Raw genomic sequence first — 22408 nt, 5'->3', positions numbered from 1 at the left:
TTTACAAACTATTCCAAAAGATTGAAACGGACGGCAATCTCCAAAACTCATTCTATGAAGCAAACATCATCCTGATACCAAAACCAGGTAAAGATATAACCAAAAAAGAAAACTACAGGCCGATATCCTTGATGAATATAGATGCAAAAATCCTCACTAAAATACTAGCAAACAGAATACAGCAACACATACGAAAAATTACTCATCACGATCAAGTGGGATTCATCCCAGGGATGCAAGGTTGGTTCAACATACGCAAATCAATAAATGTGATACACCATATTAATAAACTCAAACACAAGGACCATATGATCATCTCTATAGATGCTGAAAAAGCATTTGATAAAGTTCAGCACTCATTCATGACAAAGACCCTCTATAAGTTAGGTATAGAGGGAAAGTATCTCAACATAATTAAAGCCATATATGCCAAACCCACAGCCAATATCATCCTGAATGGGGAAAAGCTGAAAGCTTTTCCTTTAAGAACAGGCACTAGACAAGGATGCCCACTCTCACCACTCCTATTCAACATAGTGTTGGAAGTACTAGCCAGAGCAATCAGAGAAGAGAAGGAAATAAAGGGCATCCAGATTGGAAAAGATGAAGTCAAACTGTCCCTATTTGCAGATGACATGATCCTATATATCGAACAGCCTAAAACCTCTACAAAAAAACTCTTGGAATTGATAAATGATTTCAGCACAGTAGCAGGATACAAAATCAACACACAAAAATCAGTAGCATTTCTTTTCTCCAATAGTGAACATGCAGAAGGAGAAATCAAGAAAGCCTGCCCATTTACAATAGCCACCAAAAAAATAAAATACTTAGGAATTGAGTTAACCAAGGAGGTGAAAAATCTCTATAATGAGAACTACAAACCACTGCTGAAAGAAATTAGAGAGGATACAAGAAGATGGAAAGATATTCCATGCTCTTGGATTGGAAGAATCAACATAGTGAAAATGTCCATACTACCCAAAGTAATATACAAATTCAATGCAATCCCCATCAAAATTCCAAAGACATTTTTCTCAGAAATGGAAAAAACTATTCAGACATTTATATGGAACAATAAAAGACCACGAATAGCCAAAGCAATGCTCAGCAAAAAAAATAAAGCTGGAGGCATAACACTACCTGACTTTAAGCTATACTACAAAGCTATAATAACCAAAACAGTATGGTACTGGCATAAAAACAGACACACTGACCAATGGACAACAGCTTTTTTTAGTTCTTTTACATCGTTGACATGATAGGCCTGAGGGGCCGCTTCCCTCTCCCCCCCCCAGGCTGTGGACGGCTGGGGGTTCCCAACGAGCCATGACAGGAAAAACCTGCGGCTCTGCTGGGGGTGGTTTTAAAGGTGGACTAGCCTCCTCCACTTCTTCAGGTGCCGCTTTCTCTCCTTTGGCTAAACTTTGGCAGGGTGAGTATGCTGGGAGAGGAGGGTACAGGGTAGGGGCATAGGTATCACTCAGTGGCTCAGGGCCTGGCATTGGCAGCTTTGTTTCCTTTTTTCTCTCCTCATCGAACTGTGCCCAATCCCTTTCTGCCCCTTCCTGATGCTTGGGACAGAAGCAAAGCTTTAGGGCAGAGATGGTTGGGTAGAACCCTAAGGAGGGGGTCTAGCCCGTGACTAATCTCATTCTTTCTGGCCAGGATCTGAACCCGGTCCCAAGTCTCATACGAGAACAAGTTGGATGAAGGTGCCCAAGGGGCTACCTGCACCACATGATGCCAGGCATTGGTGGCCGTGGAGTCAGATATTTCTAGGCCTCTGCTTTATAATATGTACTTTAGAGCCTTGCAGCCTGTCTCATCACTCTTTCCACACTCAACTCCCATGTCACCCCGCGAGGAAGGGACAAAGGGAGCAACAGGGCAGAGAAGTGTAGGGATGTCCCCCTGTTATGGTACTCACCCTGACACACAGGCGGATTACTTCACAGCGACTACCACAGTTGCGGGGGCCACTCCATTGGTTGATCACCCTTCATCGACCTTCTTTCAGGACCAAGCAGCCGGGGGCCTCACTCGCTCACCTTTCACCCACAAGTTTTAAAAAATTCCTCACACGGGGCACCACTCTGTCGGTCTGCCACCGGCCAACCCAAACAGCCCTGGCCTCGTTCCTTTCAGTGGGCAAGCAAATGGCCCAGATTACTCTTTCCCTCCTGTCCCCTTTGGAAGGAAAAGGGGGAAGAGAACCATGAAGAGAGGTGAGCACACCACTGGCCCCAACCAGCCTGGTTTAAAGGACACTCAGATGCGGCAGGGGTTCTGTCGAGCAGTTCCGTTTATTATCACACAAGCACTTGCTTTTATAGGCAGATGGGGAGGGGAGGTTTTAACATATTCCTATCAGCTTAAAGGTCAAGGGCATGCATCCTGTCTCAATGCCTAGCTATTGCAACCACGCAGTGTTCACGAGCACAGAAGCACGTATTTGGCCAATAAGGGCTAAGGCAAGGTTCCCGCAGACACTCCCACCCTACTTCCTCCCGGCATCGTCTTAGGCTGCCACGTTAATACACCCTTGTGGGCCCATAATGGCACCGCTTGTAATGTCACTTAAGGTGTCCTTAATTTTTTAGCCCCGACACAGGGCCTCCTGTGACCTAACTGCAATATCCAAGAAAGTCACTTTTGCCTTATTCTACCCGTCAAGCAAGTCACTAAGGTAAACATGATTCAAGGCAAAGGAAATTAGACTCCATCTTTCAATGAGAAGAGTAGAAAAAAAAAAAAAAAAAAATATATATATATATATATATATATATACTTACATTACCATAGAGGGTAAAGAAAAATAGGTAGAAAGCCCCATGTTTTAATATAGTGTGTCCCTTTTACACATTAAAGAATCCGAACTAACTGAAGATCCATAATGCTTGCTTCTATGAAGCAAGGATGATTTAATAGCATGCCTCAAACGTCATGGTGAATGAATTGAAAAGAGTAGAAAGAAAATAAAATTTTATTTTCCCACATGAACCAAATTAATTTTATATTTTTAAAGTGAAGCAAACCAATGCATTAAAATAGACAGCATTACAAAAGGTTAAAAACTGAAATCCATAAAAATGGCAACAAAAATATGAACTTTCTTTACTTAGATTAGCACACTGTCCAATGAAAATGTAATGTGAGCCTTCCATGTAATTTAAATGTTCTAGTAGCCACATTAAAGTCAGAAAAAAAACAGATGAAATTAATTTAAATAATGTATTTTACTTACATAATATATTTTATTTAATTCAACATTTCCAAGAATGTTATCTGTTCAGTGTACAATCAATATAAACAAATTATAAATAAAATAGTTTACCTTTTTTAATACAAAGTCTTTGAAATCCAGAGTATATTCTATGCTTACAGCATATCTGAATTCAGACTCACCTTAATTAAAGTGCTGATTAGCCACATGTGATTAGTGATCATCTTATTGGTAATAATCTCTAGACTCTTGCTACTCAAAGTGGTCCTTAAAGCATTACATCACCTGCCATCTCATTAGAAATGCAGAATTTCAGTTTCCACCTATGACTTACTGAATCAAAACCTGCATTTTAATATAATTCCAGGTGACATTAAAGTTAAAGATACATATGCTATTGCACAAGCTGTCTCTTCTACCTGGAATGAGCTTTCTCCTTTATGTTAGTCTTCTTGGTTTGCCATTAGAAAATACCACAGGTTGGGTAGCTTAAATAACAGAAATTTATTTTTTCACTCCTCTGCAATCAAGGTGTCAGTAGTTCTGGTTTCTCTTGAGGTCTCTCCTCTTTATTTGCAGATGGCCGTCTTCTCATTGTGTCCTCACATGGCCTTTCCTCTAGGTGCGTGCACCTCTGCTGTCTCTCCCTCTTCCCTGAGGATGCCAGTAATATTGGAGTAAGGCCCCAACACAAGGACCTCAATTTCAACTTAAACATCTCTTTGAAGGACGTATTTCCAAAAACAGTCATATTCTGAGGTTGCGGGAAATGCTTCAACATGTGAATTTGGGGGGAACACAATTCAATCCCTAACAGTCTCATGGTCACCTGCTCATTTCTGACCACCACATTGCCCAAGTCTCACTTCTTTCCTTTCCTGATCTCTCCCAGGCTGTGTTCTATGCCTTTCCCACAAAATCAGTCTTATATCACTATCTGCCCATTCTACATTGTTTTATAATCTTCTGCTGCTATTTAAACTCCTCTGCCAACTATGCAACTTGAGGTGAGTGCTATGTCTTATTAACAGAAGTATCCTCAGAACTTATCACAATGCGTGGCATATGAAACAGGAACAATACAAACATAGTTGAATAAAGAAATAAATGAAATAAGCAACAAAAGCTAGGAGACTATTAGTTCGATGCAAAGAGTAGTTATTCTTGGCACCTGACCTCATCTCTTTCTTCTCTGACAGGGTAGATTGAATGAAGCCATCAGAAGGAAAGCACTCCAGCTTCTCAACAGAAAATCTTCAAATCTATATGTATCTGAATTAATACATGCCTTTGCTATTTTCATTTGAAGTGGGTGGGGGAGGCTATCTTATTCTTTTTTTTTTTTTTTTGGTTATGAATATTCATGAGATACAAAGATGATTGTCACCCCTCATGCCCATGATGTGAGGGCCAGATTCATACTGGCGGCATACCCATTACCACAAATTGCGTTTGTACCCCGTGTCCCCCACCCAATTATCCCCAACCTCCCTATACCTACCCCTTTCCCTCCCACTCCACTTTGTAGCCCAAGGAATGTTCTCTCCCTCTGCAAGTCCAATGCACTACTGTGGTCCTTCTTTCCTTCCTTCTTTCTCTCTTAGCTCCCACATATGAGTGAGCACATACGGTATTTGTACCTCTGTGCTTTGTTTATTTGACTCAACATAAGTTTTGAGGCTATCTTATTCTAAACCCAAATTCCCTACTTCTGCTGTGCAAGCAATTCATCCCATGTATACAGGATTGCATTTCTTTGATTAACTTCTCACTCTCCTATATCCTCAACTGCTCTCTTTTTCCTTTATTCTAAAATGTTCAAGTGTCTTCCATCTGTGGAAAAAAAAAAAAAGTGCTTCTAATGTGGGTCTAACCATGACCCTCCAGTTACCCTTGATAAATAGATATCTTGAAAGAACAATCTACATTCTTGATCTCAAATTATTACCTGTTCCTCACACTGTAATGAAGTAAGTAGTCTCTTACTTTAAAATTTTACTCATGCTATTCTGAGAAAAAAAATCCATTGTCTACATATTACTAAACCAAATGAGCAACTTTAAAACTCGCATAACTTTCAGCAATATTTAATATCGTGAATCAATTCTGCATCCTTGACCTCTCCCCATTTCTTAGTGGCAATAAACTCTCCTGGATTTCCTCCTACCCCTCTGTCTGTTCTCCTACTGTCACCTTGGCAAGTTCTTCCTCTACCCATCACTTGTATACGTGTGGTCTTAGACTCTGTTTTTTCATGCTACGTGTTATTTATTAACTCCCTTATACACACTTATCTATATTTTTACTCTAGATACATAACTTCCTAAAAGATATTTTTACTTGCACATCTCACAGAACCCTTAAATTAGACATGTACATAAATTAACTCATTATTTTCTTCCCTTTCCTTCCTACAGTGCTATCTGCAATTCTTACGTATTTTCTGGATCATGTAATAACACGATGGCATTCCTTTGCATGTCAGAAGCCTAGGGGTTACTTTTTATTCTGTTCCTTTTCCTTACCCTCCAATTCTCATCAGTAATCTTCTAAATATATTTCAATTTCTAATGCAGACTAATCTCGAAGACTGCCTTTTAGTTTGTTTCATTTTTCCTCCTGCTCCTCTCCAATCTACTCTAGATAAAATACTAGAAACCAGAATGACGGAAAAGGCTGTGGTGTTCTGCCCAATATACAAACTATAAATCTAGCTGTCTATCTGGTAGGCAGAATCCTAAAAGGGCCCCCAAGTTTTCACCCCCTTGTGTGTATGCCTTGTATAATTCCCTTCCCTTGGAGAGTGAGTGATACCTATAACTTTCTTTTGAATATGATAATCGTACATCATATGGCACAGGTGAGGGGATTTTGCAGGTGTAATTATTGTTCTTAATCAGTTTACTATAGATTAATAAAAGAGATATTACCTTAGATGGTCCTGCCCTAATCAATGCCCTTTATAAAACAGACACTCTCTTGCTGGCCAAAATTAAGCTAGTGGCTATGTTGTGAACCATGGTGCGGAGTGGCATCTGCATTCTGCCAACAACCCAAATGAGCGTGGAAGAAAAGTTGTAGCCCAGGATCACAGCCTGGCTGACACCCTGATTTCAGCTCTGTGAGACACCCCCGATCAGAAGAACCAGCTCAGTGGTACCTGCCCTCTGACCCACAGATGGTGTGAGGTAATAAATACATGATGTTTTTAGTGGCTAAATTATTGAGCTCTTTTGTTTAAAGTATTTCAATGTGTTTACAGGGCCCTTAGAATAAAATTTTCAGCATGGCTTCTAAGGCTGTCCATGAAGTAAGCTTTGCCTCTCTCTCCAGCCTTCTCCCCTACCAGCTTCTCCCTTGCTGCATTGGAGCCAGTTAATTAAGACTTCTTTCAAATTTTCATGTGTCAGATGCTCTCTTACTTTCAAGTTTTTACACTTATCTCTTCAACTCTACCATCTCACTGCTACAACTCTGATAAAGCCATAGTCATCTTTTTTTTTAATTGAATTACTATAAGCCCTCCTCACTGATCTCCCTGCCCTGTCCTGGTTCTCTCCTACCGTAGCCTATGCCTGGCAGAGCAGTTAGACTAAAGCTACTAACAAGTCATATAAAGAATCTTCTCTGCTCAGAGCTTCACAAAATCTCCATGTTTCCTTTGGTCTTTTGCTTTGGGAAAAACCAAAGTCTTCAAAATGGCTTCGAAGGCGCAGTCTGACCCCCTATGGTCTTGCTAATCTCCTTTCTGCTGCTTTCGCACTAACCCACTTGGCTCCAGCCTGCCTCATTTTTGTGCTTCTTTGGACACTCCAGCTTGTTCCACCTGAGAGCACAGCTGTACTTTCTGCCTGAAATGCTCTTCCCCCAGACAGACACATGACATTTACCCTCACTTCTTTCTTGTCACTCACATGGCACCCTATTAGCCTGTCTCTCTTTGACCATGCTATTTAAAAGAACAACCTCCCCCAACACTTCTTATACTCTTCTCTGATTTTTTTTTTTTTTCTCTATAGAATTTATCATGGTCTTACATTCCACACGCACATAGTTGTTTTTTGCACATTTGCTGCCTAGAGTATAAACTCCCCTGGGGACATGTATTCTTGTCCCCTTTACTGTTGTATCCACAGTGCCTAGAATAGTGACTGGTACATAGTAGAACGTGAATAAGTACATGCAAAATAACTGATTGTCAAAAAAAATTGTTTGAGACACAATTTTCTTCCCCCACTCGACCCTGAGGAAGCACACCCACTTTTATTTTTCTTAATTAGCTCTTACGTATTCCCTCACTCTTAGAATAGGTTATGTCTCTCCAGGAAACATTTTCATAAAACTATGCATGTAGACCAATTACAGTCATGCTTGAATTTAACCAGCACTGCTACAAATATATCATTAGTTTCAATTGCTGAATGTGCATTCCTAAATATAAGGAAGCTCTCTTATTCATTACTTTATCCCCCGACTAATACAGTACCTGCAACACAGAATGGGCTGTATGGGTATTTAAGCTGTAGGCCTGTAGCTTATAGAATACATAAGCAACCAAATCTCTCTTCTTTTATTCAATTCTTATCTTCGCTCAGTTTTGCCTGGCAGAATGTCAAGCATATAATTAGTACCTGATGAATATTTTTTGATTCATTGGTTGATTTGAAGAATCTTTCAAGTGTAGTTTTCTACATAAAGGTAAGCAGCTGTTTTCATTTTGTTTTGTTTTTAAGTGTTTTTTTCGTTTGTTTGTTTCTTTTTGTTCTTTTGGGTTTTTTTTCTTTAAGGAGATTAAGATATACTGTTCTGTAAAACTAAATACTTTAGCTTATTCATTGCTGGGAAACAAGTAGGAAGGACTGACTGTCTCAAGTAAAAAAATAATACTTAGGAGTCAGAAATCAAGCACTAGAGAAAAATGGCCAAATGAGCCATGAAGTAATGTGGTAGAGCCATAGGAGGACACCTCCGCGATCAAAACTCCGTCCTCCAGTATGCCTCTGGAAGTATTTTAGTACGAAATGAATGCTTTCTAAGGTCAATTGTAGGTTATTTTGAAATTTAAAGTGGGGAAAATATATACATATTCCTTAATGAAATTATTCAATGGAATTTTTAAATTATGAATTATAACAGTATAATGTACTTTTCTTTCAAAATAATTTTAACTTATATTTTGCTCATAAATATTTTTGTACAAATAAGTAATTTTTTTTTTTTACCCAAAAGTTTTAGTAACAATTGTCACTGCATTTAAAATGAATATGATATCTTCACTTGTAAACACTTTACCACACATGCTAACCTTATTCTTAAAGCAATGAGGCATAGGGTTTCTGGGCAAAGCTCAAGTCCCCCATTACTGACCTTTATCATAAATCTTTGTATTAAAATCAATCTTAAAAAACAGCAAAACAGAGAATTTTTGTGCTGTTTAAATTCCTTATTGTGCATCTCTTCAGACCCCCTCGATTTTATATAAATCTTATAATGATTTAAATAAACCATTTAACCATTTATTAACATTTCATAAACCATTTAAATAATTTAATCTTTCCATTTGTGCTGTTCTTTCTACTTTTTCCCCCCAATGTTTAATATATCCAACTGAGAAAAAACAATGGCATTAATAGGTGCAATAATACAAGGAATATTTTGCTTTATTATAAGTATTATTAATATTTTAGTTTTCTGAACTGATGAAATTTATAGACACTTATGCTTAGTATACACATTGCAGTTTTATAAACTGCTCATAATATATTGTGTAGTCGTATTTGGTTGAACACTATGTTCCAGAATCCTTTAATAGCTTAATTTTACGGAACAGGATTTGTTTATTCCAAGGCTGCCAGTTTTATAACAGTTCTTGGTGTGTCATTTAGAGGCATCCATCCAACATAATGACAGATTATGAAGAAAGAGGACATGAGAATAAAGGCCCATAATAAGAGAAGGTAGCTGTGACAAATTCTCCTTCTTAATTCTCTTAATTATAGTTAATACATCATTTTCTATATAAAAATTTTTCTGTCATGAGGCTCTACAGATGTAAGAAACATAAATGAACTTGTGTTTAATTTCTCCTTTTATCCTAATGACAGACATCTGAGGAGGACAGAAAAGAAAGACTATGGTTCTGGGTAATAAAACCAGACTTCATAGAATGGGAAGTGAGTAATTTGGTTGGTTTTGTTTTGCTTTTTTGTTTTTTTGTTTTCCCCTTACCCCTACCCAATTACACTGTCCCTTTTATACTTGATGAGTGTGAGTTTTCCACCTAATAATTAATTGAGCTGCTGTTTAGCAGATAATGTAAAATAAACTTGGACTCCATCAAACCAAGTGAGATGGGCATTGAAAGCAAAATTTACCGAGGGCTGCAGAGATGATAGATCAAGACTGAGCGATGTGCGTCTGTCAATATTCACAACTGTGTTGTTCCCTTGGAGATTGTTATTTTAAGGTAAATTAGGACCTCACTGAAAATAAAACTACACAGCAAGGAAAGCGTCTTCAATTTTCTACTTTCTGTAATAAAATGTTTTCATTCCTACAACTCAAGAGACTGATTCATGTTTTGACTTTGAAACAGTTTCAGGCCCGAGGTCAAAAGAACAGTCTCCATTAATGTTAGGTACTTTATAGGACTCATTACTAATGTTTAGTTCTTGCTTAAAATTATGATATTGCCTTATTATCTGAAATTGTGATTTATAAATGATAGCAGTGTAAAAGTGTCACTAATTCATAATTTTAGAGTATAACTCATGGAAATTTTCTCTGATATGTTTTATGAAAGAGGAAATACTCAAGCTTTTTAATTAATAACCTGCCCTGGAAAACCATCTTTCTAGAACAGTACTGAGAAGACTTAAGAATAGCCAATAATACTCTGACATCCCCTTTTATTTCAAAAGGAATCATTTGCTATTAATAATGGTAAGCAGGGTTTGGGGACATTTTATGGGGGCATCGTTACTTTAACTTGTCAGCAGGTTTTATGTTATAAAGAGGAGGGTGACGGGGTGAACCAAGCTTACAGGCATATATAACATTATGGAAGGTGAGGAATCCATGATGCTTCATTAGACAAGCTATTTCATTTTGTCATTGAGTAATAGCAAAGTCATTGCTATCTGAAGAATTAGTGCAAAGTTATCATTTGCCATCTTAGGTTTTGTGAAAATATTTTACATACAAATGTTAATATCAATTTACATAATAACATCATCCAAGGAAAATTTAGATACAAATATCTTAAATATTTTTGTTTCATTTAAAAAAATGAAGTGTGTACATAAATTTAAGTTTTGTTTGCAAAATTAGAAATGTTATGGTCAATTTTTATTATTTGACAGTACTGCTGGTTGGCAAAAATTGTTAGAGCTATACTGGACATTTTCTCTGCTCCCCCTACTCCAATCCCACTCTCTCCTCTGCCCCCCAGCTGTAGCCAAAACTTTTACCTTAGAAACATAACAACAAAGAATCAGGATATAGAATATGTTGGACATAGAATCACAGATATTAGAATATTTGAATAGCATTTCCTTGAAACCTTGAAAGGAAAAGCCCATAAACTAACGTGAAATAACAAGAGATAATTTCACCAAGCTTTTACTTGTTTTAATATTATAAGAAAATATATCATATTTACTAATATTATAAGTAAATTTAATATGTGAGACATTCATTTATTCAAAACAATGTGCTTAATAGAGATTGTTTACTTTGGTGGAAAGGACTATGAACAAGACATTTTTCACTGAGCTATCTTATTTCAATGTAATAGATAATAAAAAAAATCCACACATTTAGGTAATACTTTAGTCTAATATGTTACAGATAAAATGCAGTTAGGAAGAAACAAAATAGGATCTTAACAGAGAAAGTGAGTGGGGAAGGTTGAATTTTGCTGGTGGGACTGCATTTGTGGAAGTCCCTTCCAAGGAAACATTTAGCTGAAACCTGAGCGATAAGAATAGGGTAAGCCCAGCAAACTAAGGAAAAGCATTCCAGGTACATGGAAGAGTTAATACCAGTTTTCTCCTGTCAAATTGCCCTGTGATGAGAGATTTCAAGATCTTATCATACATTTGCAACTTCTCCATACTGTGAGATCTTCAGCATCTCTCTAAACACTGACCACCCTGGTCCTTGCAGACTCTGACTCTCAATCCTGATCCTCAGGAATGGTGACTTTCTATCATGTTTACAGTGCACTATAAATATTCAATGTCTATAGCACTTAGATAAATTCATGCATTCTAATCAGCTGCAAAGTAAAAAACAAAGAAAACATAGATATTTGAACATTCAGAATCATTTTGCCTTGAGCTATCTCTCCAGCAGTGAGCAGGCAATCCAGCAATATTTGAAAATTTCTTCTTATTTCAATTCAACTTTTATTTAATATCAGACCTCAAGATTAATATTATATCTCAAAAAATATTAAGGAAAATCCTAATGGGTGATTTCATAACTTTGTAAAATAGGAATTAATATCAGTGAAATCTTTGAATTTGCTCATATTTATATTACTTAGGACTGAGACATATAAATCAGAAAATCTGACCCCGCAAAGATTACCAGATAAGGAGTCCAATCTGGGTACAAGGTCAAGGACCAGCACATGCTCTTTATCAATAATATGCCCTGCAAATGTCCACAAATTCCTCAAACAAGTGTACCAAAAATCCATGTTTCTCAAGGGACACAATATTCCTAAAAGGGAGATGGGTAGGGAGGGAGTGGTTGTGTGGAAATGTGTCTTTTGCTGTATGTTAAGGTTCCCTGACTTCTACCCATTAAATGTCATTGCAACTACCTAGTCATTGCGACAAACAGAAAAATGAAACATTACCACATATTTCCAAATGTTCATCGTGCTAGATAATTTTATCTTAAGTTGTGTTCCTAATACTACTCTCCTGTGTGGTATTAATTTGTGTTACAATAAGAAAATATGTTTATAGGTCATCTGTTATGTTTGATACATAATATGTCAAACAGTAAAGCAGATTTGTTTTTGTAGAAATTTTCCAAACCTTAATATGCTAAGGAGAACTGCAGATTTCAAAAGGATGAACATAGGCCAAAGTGTTTATAAACTTTTCTAAGTTTATTTGATTGAAAAAATGTCTTTTTCAAGAATCATTTATAAGAAATTGACTAGATGATCTTTAAAATTCATACACTATCTGATGGAGCTTGGATGTGCTGTCCCCTCCAAAACTCATGTGGAAATTTGATCCCCAATGTGGCAGTGCTGGAAACTGATTGAGTCATGGGGGCGGATCCCTCATGAATGGATTAAGGCTGTCCCTGGGGGAGAGGGCATTAATGAGTGAGTTCTCGCTCTATTAGTTCCCACAAGAGCTCGTTGCTTAAAAAGACCCTGGCACCTTCTCCCTCTCTCTTGCTTCCTCTCGCCATGTGATCTGCTCATACCCACCGGCAGCCTGCCACTTTCCGCCATGAGTAGAAGCAGCCTGAGGCCCACGCCAGATGCAACTGTCCCAGAATCATAAGCCAAATAAACCTCTTTTCTTTATAAATAACCCATTCTCAGGTAGTTCTGTTATAGCAACACAAAACGGACTAAAACACTATCACATTACATATTATGTAACTGAAAATTTTATTTTTCTTATTTTTGGAGATTCTTTTTTTTTTATTTTAACTTCTCAATATACATTGTAGATGATTTTCATGTCCCTTTACCTTTTCCTCTATCCCCTCCTCCACTACATCATATCTATTCACTTGCCTTAACAAGTTCAAGGAATTGTTGTGATTGTTTTGTCTTCTTCCCCCCACCTTTTATTTGTTTGTATATTTATTTATTTATAGCTCCCACAAATAAGTGAGAACATGTGGTATTACTCTTTCTGTGCCTGACTTGTTTCACTTAACATAATTTTCTCTAAGTCCATCCATGTTGTTGCAAATGGTAGTATTGCATTCTTTTTAATAGCAGAGTAGTATTCCATTGTGTAGATATACCAGAGTCGCCTTATGCATTCATCTGATGATGGACATTTGAGCTGGCTCCAACTCTTGGCTATTATAAATACTGCTACAATAAACATGGGCATAGAGGTATTCCCTTGGCATGATGATTTCCATTCCTTTGGGTATATTCCCAGCAGTGGAATAGCTGGGTCATATGGTAGATCTATCTGTAATTGTGTGAGGAACCTCCATACCATTTTACATAAAGGCTGCACCATTTTGCAGTCCTACCAACAGTGTGTGAGAGTTCCTTTTTCTTAGCAACCTTGTCAGCATTTATCATTCAGAGTCTTTTGGATATTAGCCATCCGAACTGGGGTTAGATGGTATCTCAAAGTGGTTCTGATTTACATTTCCCCAAATGCTGAGTGATGTTGAACATTTTTTCATGTGTCTGTTGGCCATTCACATATCTTTCTTTGAGAAATGCCTGTTCAGCTCCTTTGCCCATTTTTTAATTGGGTTGCTTGGTTTTTTGCTGTTAAGTTGTTTGAGTTCCTTGTATGTTCTGGATATTAATCCTTTGTCAGATGTATATTTTGCAAATATTTTCTCCCATTCTGTTGATTGTCTTTTCACTCTGTTGATTGTTTCTTTTGCTTTGCAGAAGATTTTTAGTTTGATATAATCCCATTTGTTTATTTTTCCTTTGGTTGCCCATGCTTTTGGGGTCATATTCATGAAGTCTGTACCCACTCCTACTTCCTGGAATGTTTCCTGTATGTTTTCTTTAAGGGGATTTATTGTTTCAGGATGTATATTTAATTCTTTAATCCATTTTGAGTTGATGTTGGTATATGGAGAGAGGTACAGGACTAGTTTCATTCTCCTACATATGAATGTCCAGTTTTCCCATCACCATTTGCTGAAGATGCAGTCTCTTCCCCAGTATGTCGACTTGCTGCCTTTGCCAAAGATCAGATGGCTGTAGATGTATGGGTTGATTTCTGGGTTCTCTATTCTATTCCCTTGATCTGTGTGTCTGTTTTTATGCCAGTACCATGCTGTTTGGTTATTATAGCTTTGTAGTATAGTTTAAAGTCAGGTAGTGTTATGCCTCCAGCTTTATTTTTTTAGCTCAGGATTTCTTTGGCTATGCGTGGTCTTTTATCACTCCATATAAATGTTAGGATAGTTTTTTCTATATCTGAAAAAAATGTCCTTGGAATTTTGATGGGTATTGCATTGAATCTGTAATCACTTTGGGTAATATGGACATTTTCACAATGTTAATTCTTCCAATCCAAGAGCATGGGATATCTTTCCATCTTCTTGTGTCCTCTTTAATTTCTCTGAACAGTGGTTTATAGTTCTCTTCACAGAGATTTTTCACATCCTTGGTTGCATTTTTTTTTTTATTCTTTTTATTTTTTATTTATTTTTTTTTTTTTTAAGTTTGATTTTGTCGATATACGTTGTGGCTGATTATTGCTCTCCATCACCAATACCTCCCTCCCTTCTCCCTCCCCCCCTCGCCCCCAACAATGTCCTTTCTGTTTGCTTGTCGTATCAACTTCAAGTAGTTGTGGTTGTTATATCTTCTGCCCCCCCCGCTTTTTGTGTGTGTGTGAGTGTGTGTGTGTGTGTGTGTGAATTTATATATTAATTTTTAGCTCCCACCAATAAGTGAGAACATGTGGTATTTCTCTTTCTGTGCCTGACTTGTTTCACTTAATATAATTCTCTCAAGGTCCATCCATGTTGTTGCAAATGGCAGTATTTCATTCGTTTTTATAGCTGAGTAGTATTCCATTGTGTAGATGTACCACATTTTCCGTATCCACTCATCTGATGATGGACATTAGGGCTGGTTCCAACTCTTGGCTATTGTAAAGAGTGCTGCGATGAACATTGGGAAACAGGTATACCTTCGACTTGATGATTTCCATTCCTCTGGGTATATTCCCAACAGTGGGATAGCTGGGTCGTATGTTAGATCTATCTGCAATTGTTTGAGGAACCTCCATACCATTTTCCACAGAGGCTGCACCATTTTGCAGTCTCACCAACAATGTATGAGAGTTCCTTTTTCTCCGCAACCTCGCCAGCATTTATCGTTCAGAGTCTTTTGGATTTTAGCCATCCTAACTGGGGTTAGATGGTATCTCAATGTGGTTTTGATTTGCATTTCCCAATGCTGAGTGATGTTGAGCATTTTTTCATATGTCTGTTGGCCATTTGTATATCTTCCTTAGAGAAATGCCTACTTGGTTGCATTTTGAAAGACTAAAAAGCCTGTAGGAAAGAAAGCATTTATGCAAAATATTTAATTTACAGAAAAAGTCAAATAATCTAATGATAATATGGATGGTTCTTACATTTGGAAAAGAAAGGGAACATAATATGCAAGGTTCTATGCTAAACATTTTTCTTATGATTTCTCTTTTGATTGCTATAACAAACCTGTGAATAAATTAATTGTTTTGAATCTGCTACTGAGAAAATGGAGATGAAGAGATGACTTGCTCTGTTAGGGTAAAAGTTAAGTTGCTGTGAAAGAATAATTCAAAATTCTCAAACAAGACTGAAATCTATTTCTCCTTCACTTTACAGACAAGATGTAGGTGGGTGTTCAAGGGTCAGTAGATGGCTCAGACACACAAAATCCTTTAGGGAATCCTTCAATCTTGTTTCTCAGCAATCCCCTAGTGTTGCTTTTATTTGCATGGCTGAAGCTAGCTCGTCAACACTATATCTGCATTCTAGCTCAAGAAAATGTGAAATAATGAAAGAAAGGCAAGACTTAAAGAAAGTGACCTAAAATTTTTTATAAGTTATCTATATGTAAGAGAATCTGAAAAAAAAAAAATAGCCTCTAGCTTCTGCCCTGTTAAAACTTGATTAGGCAGGGAAGAAGTTTTCTTATTAGAAGGAAGAAAGGGGAGAATGTATACTGGTGAGGGGAATTTTCACTCTCTGGCAAATAGAAAAAGATGTGATATTATGAGATATGTATTTTGGTCTTTGTCCATAATTTCTGGCTCCAAGCTCCTATAACCCTTGTAATTTCCTAAGTGAAAAGAGCAATAGGAGAATTGTTTTTCTAATGTTTGGTCTCTGACCCAGTACCTGAGACACAGATTCTAATATCCTTGTAAACAGGGGTGCTAGGAGAATCTTTTGTTCTAATATTTGGTCTTTGACCTCAGTTCTTGACACAGAGATCCTAAATCCCTTGACATTTCCTGGGTGATAGGAGCATATTTTGTTCTAAGGATGTGACTCTTTGTGGGCTCCTATATAGGTACTAGTCACTTTCTATACACACACACACACACACACACACACACACACACACACACACACACACACACACACACACACACATTCTCTAGAGAGGAGAGGGACTGGAAAAAGAGTTAATAATCAATCATGCCTACATAATGAGGCCTCCAGGGGGTTGGAGAGCTTCCAGGTTTACAAACACATCCACCTGCCAGGAAGGTGGTGCACTCTAATCCCATGGGATGGAAGCTTCTACACACAGGACCCTTCCAGACCTAACCCTATGAATCCCTTCATCTGGCTGTTCATTTGAATCCTTTATTAAATCCTTAGTGGGTAAATTTAAGTAAAATATTTCCCTGAGTTCTGTGAGCCCCCGTAGCAAATTAATTGAACCCAAGGATTGTGAAAACCTTGATTTATAGGTGGTAGGTCAGAATCACAGGTCACAATTAGTTTGCAACTGGCATCTGAAGTGGGGGGCAGTTTTATGACACTGAGCCCTCAGACTGTGGGATCTGACACTATCTCCAGGTAAATAGTGTCAGAATTGAATTGAATTAATAGAAACCCAGCTGGTGTCCACTGGAGAATTGCTCAGTGTATGCAGAAACAATCTCTACACAAATGTCACAGTAGTGTTCTGTATTGACTGTGTAAGAGAAAAGAAAACACTTTATCCCCCTATCTATATAGAGGAAAAGAGAGAAAGAGAGTCAGAGAGAGAGAAAAAAAGAAAGACCTATTTACACTGAAACACAGTGCCCCCTCACTATACAAACAAAATCGCGTAACAATAGTCATTGTATGAAACGTTCGTAAAGGACTATATGCCACAATACTGTTCTAAATACTTAGCATACATATATTAACTCCTTTAACTCCCAAAACAACCCTATAGTGTAAGTCCTATTATTACTGCCACCTTATGGAATTGAAGCAGAGATTCAGTGACCTGTGCAAAGGCACACACCAGTGGACAGTGGACCTGGAATTCCAGAACAGGCTGCTTGGCTCTTGGATTCCTGCTCTGCTGTTTCTCCATGACCATTTTTCTTTATGTACTTTGATTGTCTCTACGTGTTTGATTATACTGTCATCCAAATGAACACTGACTATGTTAGAAAAAGTGGGGAAATGAGGATTTACGTCTTTGAATATATCTTTTATATATATATTGTGGTAAAAAAAAATAAGAGATGAGGTTTATCTCAGCTAGATCTATGTGGTCCTACACTATATTAAACTCCAGTAGCTACCGTAGCATGATTTTTCAGGGTCATTTGCTTTCAGAATTCAGAGTGGTTTTTCTCAGCTTAGAAAATCACCATTCACAGCATATCTGTTATGACAGACTTTGCTTATCAACATTAGAAACTCAACTAGATCCTTAGACATTTTATTTTCTTCAAACAGATATATTCCTTTAGACTGTAAATGAAACATAAGTTCACAATAGTTTTAGATATCTTCAAAGCCCTGAATATTTGGCATTGTGCCAATAGACCTCATGTTATTCTGTCATGGTGATCACTGCAAGTGCCTAAATTGTGTCACTCTGAGAATGTCCTGTTCCTATTTCAAAGTGGAAGACACCTATGATACCTATTGACCTGAAGGAGTGGTGGTATTAGTGTCTGCATCACACAAGGAATACTGGGAGGCTCCATACATTGCTTACATCTGGCAGTCCAGCAGGTAGAGCCAAACCACGCAAAGAAGAAAGAGGATGGCAATCCTGATGCATTTCAGCACTGTTGTGAGCCATAAAGAGACAAATGGAAAATATGAGCCAATGACATACTTCAGTGTTAGGACCACGTACCAGGACTTTGGTACTATGCCTGGCAAAACACATGGCACTCCCTCTGCTGATTTACTCAAGGACTCAATCTAGAAGAATCAGTTTACTGCAAAGCCTATAAATACAGAAGAATATGATTTTTATGATTATTTATAATATTAATTTCCCCATATTCATACTTCATCTAAATCCTGAATTAGCTAGTTGAATATAGGTCATTTAACACATACTATTAACAAAATCAGGGTAAAGTGGTCCTTTATTCATTAATTAGTCTCCAAAAATAAAGTGTGAGGTTTGAATTTCTGAGCTCAGAGGTGATTGTGATTTTTTTAAAGCTTTATTAAGCCATTATAAGATCTTTAAACTACCCAGACCCCATTGCAAAAGGGAAAATTTTTCAACTAGGTGTCTTTTAGTTCTAGCTCTCTTTTTGTCCCCAGTTACTTGCTCTCACAATAGCCCTAAATTGTTGAGTATTAAAATGCTAAACTAGGTTTACATTGAATACTGCCTGAGAAATAACATTTCTTTCACAAATGTCAGGCAAAAACATGTCCTTGAAATCCTAAACAGGGCACACATATTTTCTTTTAAGTGAGATACTCCAAAAAGTGGCAGCTGTAAATAGGTAAATGTTCTAAAGTGTGAATAGTTTTTCTCACACTTACAAGTTATTTCCTACCACAGAAGAGGTGCAAGAAGTTTTTATATCTTTTGAATCTTGATTATTTTTTCTAAAGTTTGACCTAAAGTGCATGCGTAAATTAAAGCTACACAAATTTTGGTGACTTCTTTTTTGCTTTTTAGAGTTTATTTATATCAAAATCTATCCCTGTAAATATAAACTCTAGTCTCTGCTCTCCTCAAACCCCCCACCCATGCATCATCCATTTTCCCTCCTCTCATCCTAATCAATATTAATTGACTCACTTTCCTCCCTGGAACCAAACACCCTTTTATAATGGTCTTTTAGTGTTTTCTCCAAAAATATCATTTACAACCAAGGTTAATTTTGCATCAGCCCCATTTTCAAGCCAGTATTGTTAGGGGTATCTGTGTGTTTGAAACATCCTTAAAACCATTTGACAAAGGTAATTATTGTGAAAGTATAATTTTCAAAACCAAAACTTAAAGGAAGGGAAAACATGATCAAAGACCATTTGAGGAATGAAGTATTTAGTCACTTACAAAAGATTGTTGGAAGGAGATCACTAAGTTAGATTAAGAACCAGTTAATAACCTCAGGGAAATATAACTATTGGGGTTATGCTTTTCTACCACATAGAAATCATTTGCATTTCCACCATAAAAAAAATCCACAACTTCATTGTATCTGGCCTCTCATCAGTAGTCAATATGTTGCAAGTCAAACAAAACTAAATTTCACTGAACAATTAAGCAATTTTTGAATGGGCCTGTTAGAAGATATTCTACAATGACATTGAATGGACACTTATTTCCTTATTTTGGGTCCTTTTTCTTAACATTATTATTCCTTCATTTAATAAGAATGATCTACTTCTATAAAGCTTCTAATGATAGCCCCAAATATAAATATATATGCATATATAGTCTTCATCAATGATGAAGAAAAGTAAAATTCCTAGATAAATGAAATATTTCCTAAGAAGTGAGAACTGACAACATAGAAAAAAGGTTTCAGCTTCCCACAATCAGCAGGATATTTATTTCTAAGATGATTGTGATTTCATATCATGTTATTATTTAATAAAGATTATTTTTGTAGAGGTAGAGATAACCCCCAACCTTTTTGGGTAAACAATACCAGGTACTTAGGACCTTCCGCTACCAGGTGCTTGAGACTTTCCATTACCAGAAGATAAGGACTTTCCGTTGCCAGGGGGAAGGGACTTTCCAAAGAGCCCAAAGTTCACCCAGTTCCAGGAAGGGCCTAACTGCAAAAGGGGTGGGCTATTGGTCAATTCCCCAGTTCCTCGTCTGTGTACCACCCCACTGAAGGCCGCCAACGAAATTAAAAGTCACCTCAGATGACCAATAAGCTGTGTACAACTCATCCTGTTGCCAAAGTCTGCCTACCAAACTGAATAAAAAGTGCTTGTGTTAAGAGCTTGGGGCCGCTTCTGTCCTGAAGATGGAGCGACCCCAGCATGCTGGAATAAAAAAACCTCTTGCTTGATTGCAACAATCTCTGTCTCCCGGTCTTTGTGAGATGAGCCTTCCCAACAAGTAAGATTCGCACGTTCAGACCAGTCTTACCTTTTCATAGCATTTAGACACATTTAAAATCTTTATCATGCAGTTTTACATAAAGAAATTTACATATTCGAAAAATATACTTCATAAAATATATTCTGACTATTTGTTCATTAAATAAGATCAGCCAATTGTTATGTAAGGTTGTTTCTTTAGGTAACATATATTTATTGAACATTTATTATGTGCAGGGCAGTAAGGAAAGGACGACAATACAAACAAATGCTCTTTGTATTAAGAAGATTACTATCTAGATGATGCATGAAAATGTTTAGTTATGATTTATTTGAGACTGTGAGTAGTATTTTAAGAGAGCTGGTATAAAGGATTATGCAGGGGCAGATCTAATCTGGGTCATGAATGAGCAGTGAGATTCAACTGGCTGAGAAGAAGCAGTGGATAAACATGGGGTGTCAGGAAAATCATGAGCAAAGCATGGAAAGTCAATAGAAAATTTCCCAGGAATTTCAGATATTTGACTTGAAGATATGATATGTTTTCAAAGAAGACTAAGATGAATTATGTATGAAAAGGTAAGATTGGGGCACTCTTTGCTTCATCTTAAAAGTTCTGTGTTTCTATGTAACACAAGACTAATGTGTTGATCCACTTGGAGAGAAAAATATAGACATTTTATTAACTCTTTACAAAGTACAAATGAATGAGATTGTCTCAATTGTTTCTTCTTTTTTTTCTATTCTACACTTTCAGTGTTTGCTGTTAGTAACCATATAAGAATCTCATGTGAGATGGACTGTGTTTAAACCATTCTAAAATATAACTTACCAATATGTCCCAGCTGTCTACAAAGAACACAGGGAGTTATAAAGGATCAAGTTTGAAAGTCTGTAGAGCAGGCCCCTGGGAGCCACTGATGATTTTTTACTAAAAAGTATGACATAATCAAATATTACTAAAAGGGAATTGCTCTGGTCACAACAGAGTGGATTAGAATAAAGAGAAAAGAAAATGGGTGAAACAAAAAGGTCTTAGAGGTAAAGTCATGAAAAAAGAAGCAGTTCTGTTCAATTTGAGAAGAAAAATTGACGTAGAAAAAATAAGAACATAAAGGTGATATTAAATTTCAATTCCATTCCATTATGAATTTTTCACTTATTCTTAATCAAAGCAGTTACAAATTACTCCCGATATAACCATTTGCATATTATTTTTCTCAAATGTGCACTATTTTTTCCTATGGATTGACTTACTTCATAATCTACTGCTGTGTACCCAGAAGCAAAATTATTTAAATTATTAATAAACAAGACATTAAAATAGAATTCTGATGAAGAGGCAAATTTTCAAATTTAAAACAAACAAAGCAGAGAAGATACATCTTCTTGTTTAAGTTAGTTTTCAGATGCAAAATAGTGAAATGTTATTAGAGATCAGCATTCTCATTTAACCATGTGACAAATCATGAAACATAAATAACACATGTTCTGGACTCATTAAATGTTTACAAACAATAATGAGTGGCCAGTGATTATATAAATAATATATTACTTTAATTTTATTCTTATTTAAATAAGAGCTATGCTGTATGGAAACATATAAAATATGTGAAATAGTGCTTGATAGATATTCTTTGACAGGATTATTAAAATACTCCACAATTTGTCAGATCTATTGCAGATATATTTATCCCTACCTCTGACAGTTAATATGAGGTGTACTGTTTTAATAATTCACATATCTGAATGTTCTAATGGGTATATAAAAAAGTATCGTGACCTTAGATAATTACAAAATTAATCTAAAAATACCCAGATGTAAGATATAATATCACACAATAATAGTACGTGATAATATTTTCTAACTTAGGGCAGTAGATTTCGACCAGTGGTAGATCCCTTGCCCCCTGGCCAAGGGACATTTGCAGTGTCTGGTACATT

The sequence above is a fragment of the Cynocephalus volans genome, chromosome 12, assembly GCF_027409185.1.
Source record: "Cynocephalus volans isolate mCynVol1 chromosome 12, mCynVol1.pri, whole genome shotgun sequence".
Lineage (NCBI taxonomy): Eukaryota > Metazoa > Chordata > Mammalia > Dermoptera > Cynocephalidae > Cynocephalus > Cynocephalus volans.
The sequence above is the reverse complement of the archived record's forward strand: the minus strand, read 5'-3'. Positions refer to the sequence as shown.